This window comes from Nicotiana tomentosiformis, chromosome 8, assembly GCF_000390325.3.
Source record: "Nicotiana tomentosiformis chromosome 8, ASM39032v3, whole genome shotgun sequence".
In the NCBI taxonomy this organism is placed as follows: domain Eukaryota; kingdom Viridiplantae; phylum Streptophyta; class Magnoliopsida; order Solanales; family Solanaceae; genus Nicotiana; species Nicotiana tomentosiformis.
The window spans coordinates 22,763,663-22,788,681 of record NC_090819.1 but is presented as its reverse complement, the minus strand read 5'-3'; the positions used below and the strand labels follow the sequence as shown (position 1 = coordinate 22,788,681).

At 41.6% G+C, this 25,019-nt stretch overlaps 2 long non-coding RNA genes across 2 annotated transcripts; one reads left to right on the top strand and one right to left on the bottom strand.

Moving 5' to 3' along the window:
• Positions 1-35: 35 nt before the first annotated feature.
• Positions 36-4,859, bottom strand: LOC138896825 (uncharacterized). Its single transcript, XR_011410237.1, has 2 exons — positions 4,180-4,859; positions 36-624 (listed from the first exon to the last, which is right to left on the bottom strand). It is a non-coding gene; the product is annotated as an uncharacterized lncRNA (long non-coding RNA).
• On the top strand, positions 619-1,883 carry LOC104107550 (uncharacterized). Its single transcript, XR_688825.4, has 2 exons — positions 619-904; positions 1,020-1,883. It is a non-coding gene; the product is annotated as an uncharacterized lncRNA (long non-coding RNA).
• Positions 4,860-25,019: the final 20,160 nt, after the last annotated feature.

Here is a 25,019-nt window from a genome sequence, read left to right as displayed (position 1 = left end):
GTTAGTTATACTTAGCTAATAAAATAGGACAAGTGTACAGAAATTCATTTTTATATTTTATTTTACAATAGGATATTTGTATATAAACATTGTCTTTGATAGAGATCTATACACAAAATTTCACAATTCTTTATCTTAATATTTCATGGTATCAGAGCAAATCTAGCTCGATTTTGGGTTATCTGAAATCATCATTCTCAGTCATCTATATTCTTCATTATGCCTGATTCCACTGAAACTTTTGTGGCTCAAACCTCAACTGGAAATGGGGTCAATCTCGATCTCAATCATCCCTATTTCCTTCACTCTTATGATGTACCAAGCATGAGGCTTGTCAATGTTGTATATGATAGAAGGGGTTTTCAGGGATGGAAGAGATTTATCCTTATAGCTCTTTCAGCAAAGAACAAGGTGGGCTTCATCAATGGAACATTTGCATCTCCTCCTATCACTTTCAAGGATTATCAACCTTGGTCACGATGCAATGATATGGTTACATCTTGGTTGTTGAACTCCTTATCCAAAGATATTGGAGACAGTGTTATATACTCTAATTCTGCTAGAGAGCTCTGAATCAGCTTGGAACACAGATTTGGCCAATCCAATGGTGCCAAATTATACTATCTGCAAAAGGAATTATAAGGTTTATCTCACGAAATAAGTGACATAGCAAGTTACTTCACTAAACTCACGCGATTATGGGATGATATTGGACTCACTGAATTCTAATGTAAAATGCACATGTACATGCATTTGTGAAGGTAAAAAAATGCTGGAAAAGTCACAAGAGGATGAAAGGCTCATTGAATTCCTCATGGGACTAAATGAAGCATATGGACAGGCAAGCAGGGCAGAGCCACCTTATTTGACACCCATTCACGGGAAAAATACACTGTGTACGTAGGTAAAAATATTATATGTATATATATACTATGTATTGACTCCCCTTAATTCCCTCGTATGTTTATTTTTATATATTTTGACACCCATTAACGAAAATTCTGGCTCTGCCACTGCAGGCAAGGGGAAACATTCTAATGATGAACCCCTTACCTAATATAAATCATGCCTATTCACTGGTTCTACATGATAAAAATCAAAGAGAAATATATGTTAATCCTCTCACATATACCAATACTTTTCATGGTGGGCAATCAAGCAAATTTCACTAGTCAAGGAACCTTCTAATAAAGGAATGGAAAACAAAAGATCTCAGGATAATTTCAAAAGAACAACAGTCCTATATCAAGATCTGGATATGCACCACAGAAATCACCAACTCCTAAAGAAAAGAGGACATGGTTTAATCATAATGTCTCATGTACCTATTGCAAGAAAATAGGACACAAAGTGGCAGATTGTTACAGAATCATAGGATTCCCAGATGATTTTGAATTTACCAATGGAAGAACATACAAGGTGGAATCAGAAGCAATGCTACTATTTCAGGGGAACATGGAGAAGATAACAACAAACAACAGGAGGTGATGAATCAACATCTGTCAAAAGATCAGTTTTCTCATCTGATTCAACTGATCAAGCAAGTCAAAATTGCAAATACAGGGAGTTCAAATTCAGAAATCAATGCAAATGCTGTGGCTGGTACTATTATCAAATACTCTGGATCATGTTTCTCAGTTTTTAATTCAAGTAAATGGATTATAGATTCATGGGCATCAGAACACATGTGTTTTGATTCAAATACTTTCACTTCTTTGTCTTATCTAGATATTCCTTTAGACATAAATCTTCCTAATTCTTTTAAAGTAACTGCCACTCACATAGGAAAAATTTCTGTTTTACCTAATTATGTCTTAGAAAATGTGCTTCATGTCCCTAGTTTCAGGTACAATCTATTATCAGTTAATAGGTTTTGTTCACAATTTTTTTGCATTCTCTCATTCTCTTCATGGAAATGTATGTTGCAAGCCTCTTTAATGAAGAGGGCTTAAGTTTTTGGTGAAGAAAGAGAGGGACTATATATATTGGAGCCTAATTCTATCAACTTTAAGGATAAGTCTGAAGAAACTGTAGTTTCATCTCCAAAAAAGAATGTTCTCAATAAAGTTACAGTTTCTTTTCCTTTTTCTGCAAATGCAATCTTCGATTAAATATCTGGCATTGTATATTGAGGCACTTGCCTTTTTTATCAATGAAACATCTTAGTTTTATTTCTTCTCCTTCTAATACTGAATGTTTCCATGATATCTGTCCTCAAACTAGGAAAACTAAAAGTCCTTTTCCCTTAAGTAAGATTAAATCAAAGAGAGTATTTGAATTAATTCACGTGGATATATGGAGACCCTATAAAGTCACTACACATAATGGTTTCAAGTATTTCTTACATGTGGTAGATGATTATAGTAGAGGAACTTAGACTTTTCTTTTAAGTACCAAGAGCAATGCTTTTGGAGTCTTGAAGATTTTTTAGTTATGGTTGAAAGACAATTTGGTGTTAAAGTTCAAAAACTGTGAGAACAGATAATACTTTTGAACTTGAAAAAGGGACTCAAGAGTCTGCTTTCCTTCATTCTCAAGGTATTCTTCACCAAACATCTTGTGTAGCTACTCCTCAACAAAATGGAATTGTTGAGAGAAAATATAGGCACTTGTTGGAAATTTCTAGGGCACTACTATTTCAATCCAAGATTACTATTTGTTTTATTGGGGAGAATATATGTTTGTTGACTACCACTCACTTGATAAATAGACTACCTTCTAAGGTACTTAAAAGAAGGACACCCTATTCTATACTTTTCAACCAACCACCTGATTATGCCAATCCCAAGACTTTTGGTTGTTTGTGCTATGCTTCTACTCTATCTAATGGAAGGGGTAAATTTGATCCAAGAGCCACAACTTGTGTCTTCTTGGGATATCCTTTAGGACAGAAGGGATACAAATTATTGGAATTTCATTCCAAAAGAATAATTGTGTCCAGAGATGTCCATTTTTATGAAGACACGTACCCTTTTGCATCTAATCCTTCACCTCCAGACATTATTTTCCTTTGTCTTCTCCCCAAGATAGTACTACTATTCTTCACCCTTCAGACTAGAGTCTGAGACATCTCACTCACCTACCACAACTACATTTGAATCTCCCTCTCATCAAATATCACCTAGCACCAATATCACTCCCCACAATCCTGCATCACCTATTTCCCCTGGAATTGATTCAACACCAGTTCATCATTTACCTAGGCCAACTGTGTCTACCCCACATAACTCACCGATGCTTAGAAAATCATCTAGAGAATCCAAATTGCCAGTTCATCTTAATGATTATGTGTGCAATCATATTTTTCTAACTGACCTAACTGACTTTTATCTTGCTCTTCCCCCTAAGTCTCAATTTTATTCCTTTGGAGCTTTATCACCTCAAAATTAGTATCTCATAAATTCAATTTCAGGAATTTCAGAACCTAGCAGCTATTCTCAAGCCTCTTTGGACCCAGGCTGGCAGAAAGCCATAGATTTAGAAATTGAGGCCTTAAAGGCCAACCATACATGGGATGAATTTTTGTTGCCTACTGGAAAAAAGGCCCTACCTTGTAAGTGGGTGTACAAGATTAAGCATAAATCAGATGGGACAATAGAAAGACTTAAAGCACATTTGGTAGTTAGAGGAGATATTAAAAAAGAAGGCATAGATTACAGTGAAACCTTTTCACCTGTGGTTAAGATGACCACCATAAGGTGTCTATTGGAAATTGTAGCCAAAAAGGGCTGGCCAATTCATCAATTGGATGTAAGTAATATTTTTCTTCATGGCACTCTCCAAGAGAAGGTTTACATAAAATTTCCAGCTAGACTATCCCCACCAAGTCCCAATCATGTGTGCTTACTTAGAAAATCTTTATATGGTTTAAAGAAAGTGTCACGGCAGTGGTATGATCGATTTGCTGGTGCTTTGGGTTTAAAAGGATATACTTCTTCATTGAATGATTTCTCTCTATTCTTTAAGAAAGAAGGGAATCTTACTTATATTATATCCGTCTATGTGGATGACATACTCATCAATGGAGATAATTTAATAGAAATTGCAGCCATCAAAACGTTTCTTCATACAAAATTTAAAGTCAAAGAGTTAGGAACCTATATTATTTCCTAGGTATGGAGGTTATCAGGGAAAAACAAGGGATCATTGTCTGTCAAAAAACGTTAACCATGGACTTACTGCGTGAGTTTGATATGTCTGATTCTTCTTCTGTGGCTTCTCCTTTTGAGCCTTCTACCAAGCTTCATGCAGACCACAGACCCTTTCTTTCAAATCCTACCGTTTATCGACATCTCGTTGGAAAATTAAATTATTTAACCCATACGAGACCCGATTTGTCCTTTGCTATTCTTAAAATTAGCAAATTTATGCAAAGTCCCTGACTTTCGTATTGTACTGCAGCTATACATGTTCTCCGCTATCTTCAAACCGACCCAGGTCAAGGGATTCTCTTTAATTCAGCACCTTTTCTCAAATTGTTTTCTTTTTGCGATGCAGATTGGGCCTCTTACCTGGAAACAAGACGCTCTATGAGTGGATTTTATATTTCTTTTGGTGGATCCCATGCCTCATGGAAATCGAATAAAATAAGCTTCTCTTTCTCTATCATCAGCCGAAGCGGAGTACAGATCCATGAGACGTATTGTTGCAGAGCTAACTTGAATCACCAGGTTCTTTGAAGATCTTTCTATTTCACCATCATTGCCGGTTCTTGTACTTTCTGACAGCAAATCAACGATTCACATCGTAAGAAACTCCATCTTTCACGAGCGGACGAAACACGTTGAGTTGGACTACCATTTTGTCCGCCAACAGTACATTTCCGGCCTCATCACACTCTATTATATTCCCTCTGTTTCACAGCTTGCCGATATCTTTACCAAATCCCTTTGTGGTCCTTCTCACCACTCCATTCTTAGCAAGTTGGGGGCAACTTCTATACCCTCCAACTTGAGGGGGATGTAAGAGAACAAAGGTCTTCATCGAATAAGTCAATAGACTTATGTGTGTTGAAAAGAATAAGACACGTGGCTGCATTAAGGACGTTGGTCACAATCTTGATAAATTAAAAGACAGCCGTCCAGATTAAAACTAGTACAACTGTTATATTTTGTAGAAGTTTCTAGAGGAATAAAATATGTTAGAGTTAGTTATACTTAGCTAATACAAATAGGACAAGTGTACAAAAAAAATATTTTTACATTTTATTTTACAAATAGGATATTTGTATATAAACACTGTCTTTGACAGAGATCTATACACAGCAAAGTTGACAATTCTCTCTTAATCTTTCAGTGAAACACTTCCATATGATGGGGAAGAAACAATGCATCAATCAATCTATAAATCAAATAGGCACTGTATATAACTATTCTTCTTAATTCGGTCCATTTAATTCCTATAATGGTAAATAATTTGCTTAAAATAAACTGAGAAGGAAAAAAGAAAAAGGGCATACATTCTGGATGAAAAGAAGATTGACGACGACGATTGTACCAAGGATAGCACCCAGCACAATAGGTGGCCCAGTTAGTAAACTCCATTTTCTGTAAATCATCTTTGATTCTTCTGGTTTTTCCTTTTCTTCGTCGCTCCGAATGTCTGTCTCTCGGAAAATAGAAACCGAGAAGAAAGAGCATTTTACGAACTATGGAATGTTGCTGGACTTGCCAGACCCAATACTTCGACCCAGCAAAAGCACCCCAGGCCCATTGCATACATTTGCTAAGGGATTTGGGAAGGGATCTTTTCCTATATATACTATAATACAAACTTATTTACTCGTTTTAACTAAAATTTCCTATTTACGAGAAGTAACTAGGTTTTCTTTACAAATTATATATTTTTCCTTAAAAGGCTCTCAAGCCAAAATTAGTGCTTTCATTTAATGAATTCAGTTACATCATTTTGCAGGCAACTATGAGTCTGTTACTAGAGCTAATGCCTAGCATAAAACTAAAAAAGAGAGTTTGTGAAATAAAAGTTATATTTTACCAAATTCATATACTCTCTTTATTTGTTTTTAGAATATATAACCGACCCTAATGTAAGAGTTTATATCTGTGTAGAAATATAAGTTTTATTTTCTGTATATTTCCACTCTTTATATTCATTTTAAAAGGTGCTGAAGTACCTCCTCGTCCATGCTCTCTATAAGATTCAAGTACGCCACGTTCTTGGCTTCCACTTTCTCGTGTACCTCCTCACTCCACCATCAGTCACCATTGTGTCCGGTAGAGAAACCCTTCGAGATCCCTAATACCTCTCTCGCAGCTACTCTAATACACTCTGCTGTCGTGGTCCACATACAACTCGCGTCCCCACTGCTCCTCCAGGCTCCCATAACCAACAACTACTCCCCCAACTCTTGCACTTTGTCATTAGTCAAGTCACCCCACCTGATCCTAGGTTTACCATACACAACCCTCTTCTTCCTCTTCTTCACGATCTTTAAATTCATCACCAATAACCTATGCTGAGTCGTGAGATTCTCACTCGGTATAACCTTAAAATCCATACACATACCCCTATTACACTTTCGGAGGAGTAGATAATCAATTTGAGTCTTGGCCAATAAACTCTGGAAGGTGAACAAGAGCTCTTCCCTCTTCGAAAAGCACGAGTTAGCAATAACCAAGTCAAAGGCTTTAGCACAGTCTAACAAGGAAGTACCACCTCCGTTCCTACCTCCAAAGCCAAAGTCGTCATGCACACCGTCATAACCCCAGAGATCTCCCCAATGTGACAACTGAAATCTCCTCTTATGAATAACTTCTCGTTGTGCGAAATGCCACGGACCAACCCGTCAAGGTCTTCCCAGAAACGCCTCTTAATTTCCTCGTCTAAACCCGCTCGAAGTCCAAGAACAGAGAATATTGAGAATGACCCTAAATTTCTAGTGGACCATTAACCCGCTCTAAGTCAAAGAATGGATATATTGATAATGACCCCAAATTATCTAGTGGACCATTAACCCGTTCCAAGTACAAGAACGTCGAAGGGATGCACGCTAAGGAGCTACATGATCTTCAACAAGTGATTAGAAATTATTTGGAGAATCACTTTGAGGATTCATGCAAAGAATACAATGTTTGGAGTCTTGAGAATGGAAGAATTAAGATCCCAAGCTAAACCGTGTGACACGGATTCACCAACCGTTGGCTATGGTTCAAGAGGGTCCTAAAGAACTGAAAAAAATAAGCTTCTAAAATTCGACACGGTTCAACTATATGTTATAGTTGAGGTTACGGTTTGGCCTAGCGAGTTTATTTTTTGGAAAATTAACTTTGATACTTTTTTTATTTTACCCATTGGGTATTTATAATAGCGTAGGATTATTTCATTAGCCACTTAGTATATTTTGACATAAGAAAACTTTTGAGAGAGATTTGGAACCTCTTGGTTCGAGTTTGATTTTGGATTACCTGTTTTCAAGACTTAGGTTCTTGATAGTAATATTCTTCTCCTTTCTTTATATCTAGGTTTTCTAATTTGTCGTTCTTGGGATGCGATCAGATAGTATTTTGATTGTTGCTTGAGACATTCACTTAAGGTTCTAGATTTTCTTCTATACTTCATTATTCAGAATATTTTAATTATTTTAATCAAACCTATCATTAATTTTTCTTTAATTATTGTTATTTTCATATTTCATTATATTGTTGATCTCGGATCGTATTAGTTGGTATCAGAGTGAAGTCTTGGGTATTGTTCTAACAAACCAACGTTCCCCGTCATGAAATCAAGATCTGAATTAGTAAAAAAAGGACAAATAAAGTATAGTTTTTATTTTCGACTAAACCCTAGTCGAGTTGCTTACAAGAAAACAAAAAATAAATTGTTCTTGAGTTTAAAAAAAACCAGGAAAAAAATTATTTAATTATTTTTGTTGATTGTTGGGGAAAGATTACTTTTAGATAAGAAAGATTCATTGAGGATTCTTCTTAAGGACGAATTAGTGCTAGTTCGCATTTAAATCATTCTTAATATTTGAAACTGACTATTTCTTTCGTGCCAATTCGTTCGCGCTTTTCTCGTTATTTTCATATAAATTTCTTGGCTCCCGTCCTTAGTTTTTAAAAGTTTGTTCTTGATTATATAAACTTCACTCTTAAATTATTTTCAAGAAAACTCAAGTCTTGGATAGGTGATTTGTGAGTTGAGCTCGAAGTTTGAGGATTTTCAAGGAGTGAGGCAGAGATTATACACGAGTGACACTCATAAATATGAGATAAAACACAAGAGATTGAGTGGGCTTATTTGAATCATACTACAAGAGGTGTGCTATTATGGGATCCTCTTATTATTAATTAATTATTTTTTCTATAAGCATGTCTTTTGCCGATTCAAGCGATTGGGGTGAAAGAATGGTTGAATATAGTGATGATGAATGTTGGGATTCCTATGACGAAGATGATGGAGGAAACAATTCATGTAATTCTGGCGAGGAGTACGATGGGTGTATTCCTTATCATGATTCAGGTGAAGACTCAAGTGATGACAAAACATGGTATGTTCTTTATCATGATTCGTATGGTTATGATTCGTACGAGTATGTTACTAATAAGTATGATAACCATCATTCTAGTAATGGAAGATAGGGAGTTGAATCAAGGAACATGAAAGAAAAACGTGAAAAAATAATTTACAAGGGTAGTAAGGTAAGTTTGTGTAACGACCCGGCCGGTCGTTTAGAGAGTTATAACCCCGTTTTCTCCATTCCTGCTTCTTTTTGTGTTATTTAGCTATATTATGTTATATCGGGTTAGTTGGTTCGAGTCCGTAAGGAACTCGGAGTGAAATGAGACACTTAATTTCATAATTAAAAATTTTAAGTTAGAAAAGTGGACCGGATTTGGACCTATGTGTAAACGGCCTCGGATTTGAATTTTGATGATTCCAATAGCTCTGTATGGTGATTTTGGGTGTAAGAGCGTGTCCGGAATGTTATTTGGAAGTCCGTAGAGGAATTAGGCTTGAAATGCCGAAAGTTTTATTTTTGAGAAGTTTGACCGGGGGTTGACTTTTTGATATCAGGGTCGGAATCCGATTCTGAAAATTGTAATACCTCTGTTATGTCATTTAGGACTTGTGTGCAAAATTTGAGGTCAATCAGACTTGATTTGATAGGTTCCGGAGTTGTTTGTAGAAATTAGAAATTTCAAAGTTTATTAGGCTTGAATTGGGGCATAATTCATGGTTTTAGCGTTGTTTGAGGTGATTTGAGGATTCGACTAAGTTTGTATGATATTTTAGGACTTGTTGGTATGTTTGGTTGAGGTCCCGAGGGCCTCGGGTTAGTTTCGGATGGTTAACGGATCAAAAATTAAACTACAACAGCTGTTGCAATTTCCTTCTGTTGGAAATTTCTTCTGCCAGATTCGAGCCCAGAAATCTCTCAGAATCGAGCCTAGGGTCGAGGTCCACGATCGAAGCCATGATTGAGCCCAAATACGAGGGCCACGATTGAAGCCATGATCAAGCCTAGAGTCGAGGGCCACGATCGAAGCCATGACCGAGCCTAGGGTCGAGGGTCACGGTCGAAGGCCGGGTCGAAGACATGATCGAAGGCCTAAGATCGAGAACCGGGATCGAGGGCCAGGATCGAGGACCAGGATTGACGACCTCGATCGAAGGCCAAGATCGAGGCAGAACCGAGGTTGTCTGGGCAGAATTATAAAAACAAGGACTTCGTCCCATTTTCCATTTTTGACAAATTAGAGCTTGAGGAGAGGCGATTTTTGATATATTTTCAAGGAAAACTTGAGGTAAGTCCCTTGTGATCATTTCTACTCCATAATATTGAATTATCATCGAATAATCCGACTAGATTACATGATTTTGAGGTGTAAATCGGAGATTGGAACTTAGAAATTTAGAAATAAGATTTGTAGATTTGAGGGTCGAGTTGAGGTCAGATTTTGGTAAAATTGGTATGGGTAGACTCGTGGTTGAATGAAATTTTGGATTTTGTAACTTTCGTCGGGTTTCGAGACGTGGGCCCTACAGGCAATATTTGAGCTAAATTTCGGTTTTTTATGAAAAATTAGTATTTTCTTATGGAATTACTTTCAATAAATTTTATTGACCGAAACGAATTATTTGTGACTAGATTCGAGGAATTCAAAGGCCGATTTGCGAGGCAAAGGCATAGCAGAGTAAAAAGTTTCACATTTTGAGGTAAGTAACGATTGTAAATCTGGTCCTGAGGGTATGAAACCCCGGATTTTGTATCATTCTACTATTTTTAGTGACACACATGCTAGGTGACGGGCGTGTGGGTGTGCGTTGTTGGAGAATTGTGACTTGGTCCGTCTCGGAGCAACTGTAAAGTTGCATACTTTGTTGAAACCATTTGATACTTATATGTTTTAGAAAGAATTTCTGTAAATTGGGCTGAATGTCATGTTTGGGCCTTGCGCCAATGCTGTTTGGACCCTTAGGGGATGTTTCTTACCATCCTCTCATTATTTTCGATTGAAAATCTATACTCAGTCATGTTTATACTTGTTTACCGCATAACTCAATTTTATGACTTTATTTTGATACATATAAATGTTTTGGGCCGAATGCCCTGTTTTACAAAAATGCCCGAGTGGCTTGAGAGGTTTATGTCTGAGTGAAGTCGAGGGCCTGATTTGTGAGGATGAGTGTGGATTGGGGCTGCCCGCCTGCAGCATATTTATGTTTGATATCGGCCGAGGGCCTGATTGTGAGGATGAGTGTGGATCGGGGCTGCCCGCATGCAACATACTTTATTATTATAGCACTTGAGTTGTCCATGCAGATTATAGCGCTTGGGCTGAAGGAGCTCCTCCGGAGTCTGTACACACCCCCAGTGAGCGCAGGTACCTACTGAGTGCGAGTGCCGAGTGCCGAGTGCCGAGTGTTGAGTGACTGGGAGGCATGAGTGATTGTGAGGTATGCCCGAGTGGCACGAGTGACTGTGAGGTTTGCTCGAGGGGCTGTGTATGAGTGATGTTTTGCCCGAGGGGCTATTTATGATTTTATCATTTTTGCTCACCTTTGCATTGAGCCTTTGTTTGAAAAACTATTGGGAAAAAATGTCTTTAAATGATTTTTACTGGAACTGGGTTTAAACTAGATAATTTGATTCAAATCCTGATTTTTAAAAGCATGTGGTATTTTACTGAGATTTTCTGATATGAACGTTATATGCTTTATTGCTCATCACTGCTGCTCAGTCTTTATTTATTGTTGTTACTTACTGAGTTGGCGTACTCACGTTACTCCCTGCACCTTGTGTGCAGATTCAGGTGTAGCTGGATACGGTAGCGGTTATTGAGTGTTCTGGTTGCAGATTTTCTTGGATATAGCAAGGTAGTTGTTTGGCGATCACAGCCCATGCTCTTCTCCATCTTATCTTCCTCTAGTTGTATTTAGCTATTTTTCCAGGCTGAGTTAGCCTTGATATTGTTAGACAGATTGTAGCAGATGCTCATGACTAGTGACACCCCGATGTCTGGCTTTTTCTTTTCCGTACTTCTATTTTTTTTCTTTTGATTTGAACTCTTTTAATGGAGGTTTTTTGTCAAATAACCTTGAAATTATCTTTAAAATGAAAATATCGGTTTGTTTTGAAAATGAGTCAGCTTTCCTAGTTCCACGATAGGCGCCATCACGATAGGGCTTAGTTTTGGGTCGTGACAGATTGGTATCATAGCCTAGGTTACATAGGTCTCACGAGTCATGAGCGGGTTTAGTAGAGTCTTGCGGATCGGTACGGATACATCTATACTTATCTTCGAGAGGCTGCAGAACCTTTAGGAAACCCCACATTCTTGAATTCTTGTCGTGCGAATCTGTTGATTCTAGTAACTAAACATCTGTTGTTTCCTTCTCTCACAGATGGTGAGGACTTGTGCTACCGGTCTGGAGGGCCAGCTACCAGTACCACCAGCCAGGGCGCGAGAGGCCGAGGCCGCAGTAGAGGCCTCGGTAGGGGTGGAGGTGTAGCCCATACAGCAGTTGGGGCAGTACCTACAGATCTATCGGTTGTCTCAGATCAGGACCAAGTTCCAGTTTTTGATGTACCAGCTCAGGCACCACCTGTGCCTATTGTGGTTCCAAACCTTTAGGAGGCCCTAGCACAGATTCTGACAGCGTGTACTGGCCTTGCTCAGGTGGTCTCTATTTCGACGGCCGCAACCACTTCTCAGGCCAGGGGAGGCACTCAAACTCCCATCGCTCACACATCCGAGCAGGTTATTCAGGGACTTCAGACACCAGAGGTACCACCAGCCCAACCGGTTGCTGTTGCTCAGGATTATGTGGTTCCTGCTATGCCTGAGGATGATCAGCGTAGGTTGGAGAGGTTTGGGAGACTTCGGCCACCAGCTTTCAGTGGCACAAAGAGAGAGGATGATCAGGACTTTTTGGACAGGTGTCGGAGGATACTCCGTACTGCTGGTATTTTGGAGACTTGTAGGGTCTCATTCACTGCCTTTCAGTTTTTTGGGGCTGCACTCAGATGGTGGGAGACTTACGAGAGGAGTAGGCCTGTTAGTGCAGCACCCCTTACTTGGCAGCAGTTCTTCGTGGTCGTTTTGGAGAAGTTCGTGCCTCGATCTCGCAGAGAGGAGCTGCGTAGACAGTTTGAGCGGCTCTGCCAGGGTGATATGTCTGTGATGCAGTATGAGATGCGGTTCTCCGAGTTGGCCCGTCATGCTATCTGGTTGGTTCCCACAGACAGAGAGAGGATCACGAGGTTTATTAATGGCCTCACTTATCAGCTACAGTTGCTCATGACCAGGGAGTGGGTTTCAGGTGCTACCTTTGATGAGGTTGTCGACATTGCTCTGGAGATTGAGATAGTTCGTGGTTAGGAGAGGGTTGAGCGGGAGGCCAAAAGGCCTCGTGGTCAGGGTGGATTCAACGGTGCTCCTTTTGGGGGTCAGTTCCAGCATGGTAGAGGTCGTCATTTCATACAGGCTCAGTCAGCTCGGCCATTTCATTGGGGTGCATCATCTGGCCATGGTTCTCATAGTTCTCATCAGGGCCACTCATCACTTAGTGCCCTTCCAGTTTAGAGTTTGTCCCGTGCTCCACCTGTTCAAGGCTCTTCTATGCCAGGTTCTTCTACCAGTCATCCCGGTGCTAGGGGTTCCCTTCAGTTTCTGCCACCAGCACCAGGGAGTTGTTTTGAGTGTGAGTTGGGGAATATATGGAGGCAATGTCCTCGTTGTCACAGAGGTCTATCTCAGCAGAGGAGTTAACCTCCGACTACAGCACCAGCTACCTCACCACCCGCCCAGTCAGCTCAGGGTGGAGGTCAGTTAGCTAGGGGTCGCCCTAGAGGGGGAGGCAGATCAGGGGGTGATCAGGCCCGTTTCTATGCTCTCCCTGCCAGACCAGACGCTATTGCTTCAGATGCTGTGATTACAGGTATTATCTCAGTTTGTCACAGAGATGCCTCAATATTATTTGACCCTGGTTCCACGTATTCATATGTTTCCTCGTATTTTGCCCATTTTCTGGATATGCCCCGTGAGTCTTAGTTTCATCTGTACATGTATCTACTCTTGTGGGCGATACTATTATTATGGACCACGTATATCGGTCATGTGTGGTGATTATTGGGGGTCTGGAGACCCGAGTGGATCTATTGTTGCTCAGTATGGTTGACTTTGATGTGATATTGGGTATGGATTGGTTATCTCCATGCCATGCTGTTCTAGATTGTCACGCTAAGACAGTGACGTTGGCTATGCCGGGAATTCCGAGGGTTGAGTGGAGCGGTTCTGTATATTATGTACCAAGTAGGGTGATTTCATATTTGAAGGCTCAACGCATGGTTGAGAAGGGTTGCCTATCTTATTTAGCTTTTCTGAGGGATGTTAGTGCAGATACTCCTGTCATTGATTCTGTTCCGGTGGTACGTGATTTTTCGGATGTATTTCCTGCAGACCTACCGGACATGCCACCTGACAGGGATATTGACTTTGGTATTGATTTGGTGGGGGGCACTCAGCCCATTTCTACTCCACCGTATCGTATGGCACAGACGGAGTTGGAGGAATTGAAAGAACAGCTTCAGGAACTCCTTGATAAGGGGTTTATTCGGCCTAGTGTGTCACCTTGGGGTGCACCGGTTCTATTTATGAAGAAGAAGGATGGTTCCATGAGAATGTGTATTGATTACAGGCAGTTGAACAAGGTCACAGTCAAGAACAAGTATCCTTTGCCTCGCATTGATGATTTATTCGACCAGCTTCAGGGAGCAAGGGTGTTCTCCAAGATTGATTTGAGGTCCGGTTATCACCAGCTGATGATTTGGGATTCAGATATTCTTAAGACAACTTTCAGGACCTGATATAGCCATTATGAGTTCTTCGTGATGTCTTTTGGGCTGACCAATGCCCCAGCAGCGTTCATGCATTTGATGAACAGTGTATTCCAGCCCTATTTGGACTCATTCGTTATTGTATTCATTGATGACATCATGGTGTATTCTCGTAGCCAGGAGGAGCACGCTTAGCATTTGAAGATTGTATTACAGAGATTGAGGAAGGAGAAGCTTTATGCATAGTTCTCCAAATGCGAGTTTTGGCTCAGTTCAGTAGCATTCTTGGGGCACGTGGTGTCCAGTGAGGGTATTCAGGTGGATCCGAAGAAGATAGAGGCGGTGCAGAGTTGGCCTAGACCGTCCTCAGCCACGGAGATTAGGAGCTTTCTTGGTTTGGCGGGTTACTACCATCGCTTTGTGGAGGAATTTTCATCTATTGCATCGCCCTTGACCAAATTGACCCAAAAGGGTGCTCCATTCAGGTGGTCGGATGAATGTGAGGAGAGCTTTCAGAAGCTCAAGACTGCTTTGACCACAACTCCAGTGTTAGTTCTGCCATCAGCTTCAGGTTCTTACACCGTGTATTGCGATGCCTCGAGGATAGGCATTGGTTGTGTTTTGATGCAGGAGGGTAGGGTGATTGCCTATGCCTCGCGCCAGTTGAAGACCCATGAGAAGAACTATCCTATCCATGATCTTGAGTTAGCAGCCATTGTTCACGCCTTGAAGATTTGGCGTCATTATTTGTATGGAGTTCATTGTGAGATCTATACTGATCACCGGAGTCTGCAATATCTATTAAAGCAGAAGGATCTTAATTTACGGCGGAGATGGTAGGAGCTTCTTAAGGACTATGATATCACTATTTTGTACCATTCGGGGAAGGCCAATGTGGTGGCCGATGCTTTGAGTCGCTGGGCAGAGAGTTTGGGGAGTTTAGCATATCTTCCAGCAGTAGAGAGACCTTTGGCATTAGATGTTCAGACCTTTGTAGGCCAGCTTGTCAGATTGGATATTTCGGAGCCTAGTCGGGTATTGGCATGTGTGGTCTCTAGGTTTTCTCTTTATGACCGTATCAGGGAGCGTCAGTATGATGACCCTCACTTGCTCGTTCTTTAAGACAAGGTTCGGAGAGGTGATGCTAGGGATGTGACTATTAGTGATGACGGCGTGCTGAGAATGCAGGGCCGGATATGTGTTCCTAATGTAGATGGGCTTTGAGAGCTGATTCTTGAGGAGGCCCACAGCTCGCAGTATTCCATCCATCCGGGTGCCTCGAAGATGTACCAGGATTTGAGGTAGCACTATTGGTGGAGGCGGATGAAGAAGGATAGAGTTGGGTTTGTGGCTCGGTGTCTAAACTGTCAGCAGGTTAAGTATGAGCATCAGAGACCGGGTGGCTTGCTTCAGAGATTAGAGATCCCAGAGTGGAAGTGGGAGCGGATCACCATAGACTTTGTAGTTGGGCTCCCACAGACTTCGAGGAAGTTCGACGCTATTTGGGTTATTGTGGATCGGCTGACCAAGTTCGCGCACTTCATTCCAGTTGGTACTACTTACTCTTCAGAGCGATTGGCTGAGGTTTACATCCGAGAGAACGTTCTCCTGCATGGTGTCCCAATTTCTATCATTTCAGATAGGGGTACTCAGTTCACATCGCAGTTTTGGAGGGCCGTGCAGCGAGAGTTGGGTACTCAGGTTGAGTTGAGCACAACCTTTCACCCTCAGACGGATGGGCAGTCCGAGCGCACTATTCAGATATTGGAGGACATGTTGCGTGCTTGTGTCATTGACTTTGGGGGTTCATGGGACCGGTTTCTGCCACTCGCGGAGTTTGCATATAACAACAGTTATCAGTCGAGCATTCATTTGGCTCCGTACGAGGCTTTGTATGGGAGGAGATATAGATCTCCGGTTGGATGGTTTGAGCCGGGTGAGGCTAGGCTCTTAGGTCCAGACTTAGTTCAGGACGCATTAGATAAGGTGAAATTGATTCAGGAGCAGCTTCGCACGGCGCAGTCTAGGCAGAAGAGCTACGCGGATAGGAAGGTCCGTGATGTGTCTTTGTTCATTTGGCCTTTTAAGTGCTTCAGAGAATAGGGGAGGTGGCTTATAAGCTTGCCTTGCCACCCAGCTTGTCAAGTGTGCATCCAGTGTTTCATGTTTCCATGCTCCGGAAGTATATTGGAGATCCATCCCATGTTTTGGATTTCAGCACGGTTCAGTTGGAGGGTTATATGACTTATGATGTGGAGCCGGTGACTATTTTGGATCGGCAGGTTCGAAGGTTGAGGTCAAAGGATATAGCTTCAGTGAAGGTGCAATGGAGAGGTCAGCCTGTGGAGGAGGCCACCTGGGAGACCGAGCGGGAAATGTGGAACAGATATCCACTCCTATTCGAGACTCCAGGTATGTTTCTACACCCGTTCGAGGAAGAACAGATGTTTAAGAGGGGGAGGATGTAACGACCCGGCCGGTCGTTTCGAGAGTTATAACCCTGTTTTCTCCATTCCAACTTCTTTTTGTGTTATTCAGCTATATTATGTTATATTGGGTTAGTTGGTTCTAGTCTGGAAGGAACTCGGAGTGAAATGAGACACTTAGTCTCATAACTAAAAATTTTAAGTTAGAAAAGTGGATCGGATATGGACCTATGTGTAAACAACCTCGGATTTGAATTTTGATGATTCTAATATCTCCGTATGGTAATTTTGGGCTTAGGAGCATGTCCGGAATATTATTTGAAAGTCCGTAGAGGAATTAGGCTTGAAATGCCGAAAGTTTTATTTTTGAGAAGTTTGACCGGGGGGTGACTTTTTGATATCAGGGTCGGAATCCGATTCTGAAAATTGGAATACCTCTGTTATGTCATTCTTAAATCTGGTCCTGAGGGTATGAAACCCCGAATTTTGTATCATTCTACTATTTTTAGTGACGCACATGCTAGGTGACGGGCGTGTGGGCATGCACTGTTGGGGAATTGTGACTTGGTCGGTCCTGTAGCAACTGTAAAGTTGCATACTTTGTTGAAACCATTTGATACTTATATGTTTTAGAAAGAATTTCTATAAATTGGGCTGAATGCCATGTTTGGGCCTTGCGCCAATGCTGTTTGGACCCTTAGGGGATGTTTCTTACCATCCTCTCATTATTTTCGATTGAAAATCTATACCCAGTCATGTTTATACTTGTTTACTCCATAACTCAATTTTATGACTTTATTTTGATGCATATAAATATTTTGGGCCGAATGCCCTGTTTTACTAAAATGCCCGAGTGGCTTGAGAGGTTTATGACTGAGTGAGGCCGAGGGCCTGATTTGTGAGGATGAGTGTGGATCGGGGCTGCCCGTCTACAGCATATTTATGTTTGATATCGGCCGAGGGCCTGATTGTGAGAATGAGTGTGGATCGGGGCTGCCCGACTGCAGCATACTTTATTATTATAGCACGTAAGTTGTCCGTGCAGATTATAGCGCTTGGGTTGAAGGAGCCCCTCCGGAGTCTGTACACACCCCCAGTGAGCGCAGGTACCTACTAAGTGCGAGTGTCGAGTGCTGAGTGACTAGGAGGCATGAGTGATTGTGAGGTATAAACCGAGTGACACGAGTGACTGTGAGGTTTGCCCGAGGGGCTGTATATGAGTGATGTTTTGCTTGAGGGGTTGTTCATGATTTCATCATTTTTGATCACCTTTGCATTGAGCCGTTGTTTGAAAAACTGTTGGAAAAAAAAAATGTCTTTAAATGATTTTTACTGGAATTGGGTTTAAACTAGATAATTTGATTCAAATCCTGATTTTTAAAAGCATGTGGTATTTTACTGAGATTTCCTGATATGAACGTTATATGCTTTATTGCTTGTCACTACTGCTTAGTCTTTATTTAATGTTGTTACTTACTGAGTTGGCGTACTCACGTTACTCCCTGCACCTTGTGTGCAGATTCAGGTGTAGCTGGATACGGTAGCGGTTATTGAGTGTTCTGGTTGCAGATTTTCTTGGAGATAGCATGGTAGCTGTTTGGCGATCGCAGCCCCTGCTCTTCTCCCTCTTGTCTTCCTCTAGTTGTATTTAGCTATTTTTTCAGGCTGGGTTAGCCTTGATATTGTTAGACAGATTGTAGTAGATGCTCATGACTAGTGACACCCCGATGTCGGGCTTTTCTTTTCCGCACTTCTGTTTTTTTCTTTGATTTGAACTCTTTTAATGGAGGTTTTATGTCAAATAACCTTGAAATTATCTTTAAAATGAAAATATCGGTTTGTTTTGGAAATGCGTCGGCTTGCCTAGTTCCACGATAGGCGCCATCACGACATGGGTTAATTTTGGGTCGTGACAGTTTGATCCTTAAAAACTATAATATATCGATACCATTCTTTTTTGAAGGAATTCATGGTCTGAATGCCTACCTCAATTGGGAGAGAAAGGTGGACTATGTCTTTGCATCTTATCCATGTTCGAAACGTAAAAGATTGGAGTTGGTGTCACGACCCAAAATATCACCCGTCGTGATGACGCCTATCTCGATACTATAAAAGCCGACCACATCAATAACCCACAATTTCTTTTAAATACTGAAAACATAAAAATTAAGTTTAAGAGTAAATTCCACAAACATTAGAAATAAATACATACCCAAAACCTGGTATCACTGAGTACATGAGCATCTATACATTACAAGTCTGGAAAAAATCCGGTCTATAATAATAATTCGAGACCAAATACAATAACAAAAGAATAGGAAAAGAGAGACAAGGTCTGCAAAACATGGCAGCTACCTCTGAATCTCCGAAAAAATCGACTGTGCGAAAGAATCAACACCCAATGTATCCGAGATCGACTGGATCTGCACACGAAGTGCAGGGTGTAGTATGAGTACAACCAACTCACTAAGTAACAATAATAAATAAAGAACTGAAAGTAGTGACGATCTTCTCAGCTAAGTCCAAATACAATACTTTTCAATATAAAAGAGTAGGCATGTTCTCAGCTCAACATTTTAGATTTCACTGAAATTTCATATCAAGGTTGACCGAAATAGAAAATAATGTTTTCCAAAATTTCCAAAATAGTGATATATGACAGCTGAAATGCAGCAAATAATTAAAGTAATACATCCTCTCAGAGTAACACTCACTCAGTCCTCCCATTCACTCCAACCTCACAGTCACTCTTTCCTCACAGTCACTCATCACTCGGCACTCGTCACTCGCACTCAGTAGGTACCTGCGCTCCTGGGGGTGTGTACAGACTCTGGAGGAGCTCCTTCAGCCCAAGCGCTATATCAAGCCAATAGTAGCACCCGATACTCTCTCGCGAGTCATGAGTAATCACAACTGATATGTGAGGCCATCAATGAACCTCCTAATCCTCTCCCTATCAGTGGGAACCAACCAAACTGAGTGATGAGCCAACTCAGAAAACCTCATCTCGTACTGGGTCATAGACATGACATCCTGCCGAAAACCTCATCGGTGCATTATTCAACCCAAAAAGTCCGAGCCGCGAAAAATTTCTATAATCTTTGTACTAATTGATCTATCTCGGCACCACAAAACCTTAATTTCCTCAGCAAAATTTCTCCGGGGTCATTACACATAAGTCAACATCCGGTCAACCTTTTTAACTTAAATTATAAACCTTGGAACTAAGTGATCCAAATCATTCCAAAACCTCACCGGACCCGAACCAATTACCCCGGCAAGCCAAATAACAATTGTAAATCACAATTTGAGCAGTAAATGGGGGAATGGGATTACAATAGTCAAAACGACCGGCCGGATTGTTACATTCTCCCCCTCTTAAACAAACGTTCGTCCTCGACTGGCTGGCCTCTCCACTGCACCTTCACCGAAGCTATGTTCTTTGATCTCAACTTTCGAACCTGTTGGTCTAAAATGGCCACCGGCTACACATCATAAGTCAAATTACTGTCCAGCTGCACTGTACGGAAATCCAAAATATGAGACGGGTCCCCGACATACTTTCGGAGCATGGATACATGGAACACCGGATGAACACCTGATAGACTGGGTGGCAAAGCTGTTCATAAGCCACTTCTCTGATTTTCTTAAGTATCTTAAAAAGCCCAATATAATGAGAGCTCAACTTGCCCTTCTTCCCGAACCTCAACACACCCTTCATTGGTGAAATTTTGAGCAGAACCTTCTCCCCAACCATGTAAGCAACATCACGGACCTTCCTGTCGGCATAACTCTTCTGTCTAGACTGTGCCATGTGAAGCCACTCCCGAATCACTTTAACCTTCTCCAAAGCATCCTGAACCAAGTCAGTACCCAATAGCCTAGCCTCACTCGGCTCAAACCAACCAACCGGAGATCGACACCATCTCCCATATAATGCCTCATACGGAGCCATATGCATACTCGACTGGTAGCTGTTATTGTAAGCAAACTCCGCAAGTGGCAGAATTTTATCCCAAGAACCTCCAAAATCAATGACACAAGCACGTAGCATAACCTCTAATATCTGAATAGTGCGCTCGGACTGTCCGTCTGTCTAAGGGTGAAATGTTATACTCAACTGAACCTTTGTGCCCAATTCTCGCTGCACTGCTCTCCAAAACTGTGATGTAAATTGCGTGCCCCGATCTGAAATGATGGACACTGGCACACCATGTAGGTGAACAATCTCGCGGATATAAATCTCAGCCAATCGCTCCGAAGAATAATTAGTACCAACTGGAATAAAATGCGCGGATTTGGTCAACCGATCCACAATCACCCAAACCGCATCAAACTTCCTCAATGTCTGTGGAAGCCCAACTACGAAGTCCATGGTAGTGCGCTCCCATTTCCACTCCGGAATTTCAAGTCTCTGAAGTTATCCTCCCAGTCTCTGATGCTCGTATTTTACCTGTTGACAATTTAAACACCGAGCTACAAACCCAACTGTATCTTTCTTCATTCGCCTCTACCAATAATGCTGCCTCAAATCCTGATACATCTTCGCGGCACCTAGATGAATGGAGTACCATGAACTGTGAGCTTCTTGGAGAATTAACTCATGCAAACCATCTACATTAGGCACACATAGCATAACCTGCATATGTAATACACCGTCATCTCCAATAGTGACTTCCTTGGCATCGCCGTGCTGAACTGTGTCCTTAAGGACAAGTAAATGGGGATCATCATACTGGCGCTCTCTGATGCGATCATATAAAGAAGACCGAGAAACCACATAAGCCAAAACTCAATTCAGCTCGGAAACATCCAATCTAACAAATTGGTTGGCCAAGGCCTGAACATCCAAGGCTAAAGGCCTCTCTGTTACCAGTAAGTATGCTAAGCTGCCCAAACTCTCCGCCTTATGACTCAAGGCATCATCCACCACATTGCCCTTTCCGGGATAATAAAGAATGGTGATATCCTAATCATTAAGTAACTCCAACCACCTTCGCTGCCGCAAATTAAGATCCTTCTGTTTAAATAGATGTTGTAGAATCCGGTGATCGGTATAAACCTCACAATGGACACCGTACAAGTAATGCCGCCAAATTTTCAAGGCATGAACAATAGCTGCTAACTCAAGGTCGTGGACTAGTTAACTGTCTGGACGCATAGGGAATCACCCTACCATCTTGCATCAGTACTGCGCCGAGACCAATACACGACGCATCACAATACACATTATAAGACCCTGAACCTATAGGCAACACCAATACTGGAGTTGTAGTCAAAGCTGTCTTGAGCTTCTGAAAGCTCTCTTCACATTCATCCGACCACCTGAACGGAGCACCTTTATGGGTCAATTTAGTCATAGGCGATGCAATAGATGAGAAACCCTCCACGAAGCGACGATAATAACCGGCCAAGCCGAGAAAACTCCGAATCTCAATAACTGAAGATGGCCTGGGCCAACTCTGAATTGCCTCTATTTTCTTCGGATCCACCTTAATCCCTTCACTGGACACTATGTGTCCCAAGAATTCTACCGAACTAAGCCAGAACTCACACATAGATAATTTGGCATAAAGTTTCTCCTCTCTCAGCCCCTGTAGTACAATACTCAAGTGTCATACATGCTCCTCCTGGCTACGTGAGTACACCAGGATATCATCAATAAATACTACGACAAATGAGTCAAGATATGATTGGAATACACTGTTCATCAAGTGCATGAATGTTGCTGGGGCATCTGTTAGCCCAAACGACATCACAAGAAATTCATAGTGACCATAACGAGTCCTGAATGTCGTGTTTAGAATATCCGAATCCCGAATTTCCAACTGGTGGTACCCAGATCTCAAATCAATTTTGGAGAATACCCTTGCTCCCTAAAGTTGGTCAAATAAATCATCAATACGCGACAAAGGATACTTATTCTTGATTGTAACTTTGTTCAACTTCTTGTAATCGATACATATCTGCATAGTACTATCTTCCTTTTAGACAAACAGAATCGGTGCACCACAAGGCGACACACTAGGCCTAATAAACCCCTTATCAAGAAGTTCCTGAAGTTGCTCTTTCAATTCTTTTAACTCGGCTAGTGCCATATGATACAGAGGAATAGAAATGGGCTGGGTGCCCTACACCAAGTCAATACCGAAATCAATATCCCTGTCGGGCGGCATACCCGACATGTCTGCAGGAAATACATCAGGAAAGTCTCTCACTACCGGTACTGAATCGATAGTAGGAGTATCTGCATCAACATCTCTAACAAAAGCCAAGTATGACAAATACCCATTCCAACCATACGTTGGGCTTTCAAATAAGAAATTACCATGATAGGAACATAATCTAGAGAACCTTTCCACTCAACCTTTGGCAACCTCGGCATGGTCAACGTCATAATTTTTGCGTGATAGTCAAGAATAGCATGACATGGAGACAACCAATCCATACCCAGAATTACATAGAAATCAACCATATTGAGCAATAAAAGATCAACTCTAGTCTCCAGTCCCCAATAGTTACCACACATGACCGATACACATGGTCCACAATAATAGTATCGCTCACCGGCGTAGATACACGAACAGGGGAAACTAAGGGCTCACGGGGCATATCCAGATAATGAGTAAAGTACGATGACATATATGAATAAGTAGAACCAAGGTCAAATAACATAGACGCCTTACTATGGCACACTGAGACAATACCTGCGATCACTGCACCTAAAGCAATAGAATCTGGTCTGGCAGGAAAAGCATAGAATCGGGCCTGATCGCCCTCCCCCTCTTGGGAGACCCCTAGCTACCTGACCCCCACCTCGAGCTGGCTGGGCGGGTGGTGAAGTAACTAGTGCTGAAGTCGTAGTCTGACTTCTCTGTTGTACTGGACCTCCCAAGCGACGAGGACATTGTCTGCACATATGTCCAAATTCCACGCACTCAAAGCTGCTCCCCGGTACTGGTGATGGTGCTGACTAAATCGGCCCCCAAGAACCAGAATAACTACTAGAAGCACCAGGTTCAAATGAACCCTGAACTAAAGGGGCACGGGACGAACTCTAGGCTGGAAGGGCGTCAAGGGATGGCTGACCCTGATGAGAACTATATGAACCATGGCTGGATGATGCACCATAGTGAACTGGACGGCCCATTTGAGCATGTCTGTAAGGACGACCCCTACCTCGGTAAAACTGTCCCCCTGAAGGAACACCGCTGAAATCACCTAGACCACGAGGCCTCTTGGCCTCCCTCTCTCCACGTTCCTGACTACGGACCACCTCTATCTGCCGAGCAATGTCACCTACCTCATCAAAAGTACCACCTGATACTCTCTCCCGAGTCATGAGTAACTGCAACTGATATGTGAGGCCATCAATGAACCTCCTAATCCTCTCCCTATCAGTGGGAACCAACCAAACTGCGTGACGAGCCAACTCAGAAAACCTCATCTCGTACTAGGTCACAGACATGCCATCCTGCCGAAAACCTTATCGGTGCATTGTTCAACCCAAAAATTCCGAGCCGCGAGAAATTTCTATAATCTTTGTACTAATTGATCTACCTCGGCACCACAAAACCTTAATTTCCTTAGAAAAATTTCTCCGGGGTCATTACACATGAGTCAACATCCGGTCAACCTTTTTAACTTAAATTCTAAACTTTGGAACTAAGTGCTCCAAATCATTCCTAAACCTCACCGGACCCGAACCAATTATCCCGGCAAGCCAAATAACAATCGCAAAATCATAATTTGAGCAGTAATGGGGGAACAGGATTGCAATAGTCAAAAGGATCGGCCGGGTCGTTACATCTGGTTATTAAAACACTTCATGGAAATATTTTTTTGTGGTGTTACAATCATGAAACTACCTTTAAAGTCACTTTCTGTCCATCCATTGAGACTTGGGATACAATGAAGTTTCATTTAAGAAGCAAGTTTGCACCTTTGAGTTTAAAAGATATGGGGCACAAGAAGAATGAGACTTCCAATAGGGGAAAATCTATTTCTTTTGATCACCTAAGAACATCAAAGCATGGAAGCCTTCCAAAAGGAGAGGTTCTAAGAAAAAGTTCTTCTTCATGTTTAACTCCATCTGAAACAAACAAAAGTGAGCAAGCGAGACAAAAGAAAGAGAGGGGTGAGGGAGTGACAATTCACAATTTAATAGAGTCAAAAGGAGAGGTTGAGATGGATAATGAGAGAGAGATTTGGAACCTCTTGGTTCGAGTTCGACTTTGGATTACCTTTTTTCAAGACTTAGGTTCTTAATGGTAATCTTCTTCTCCTTTCTT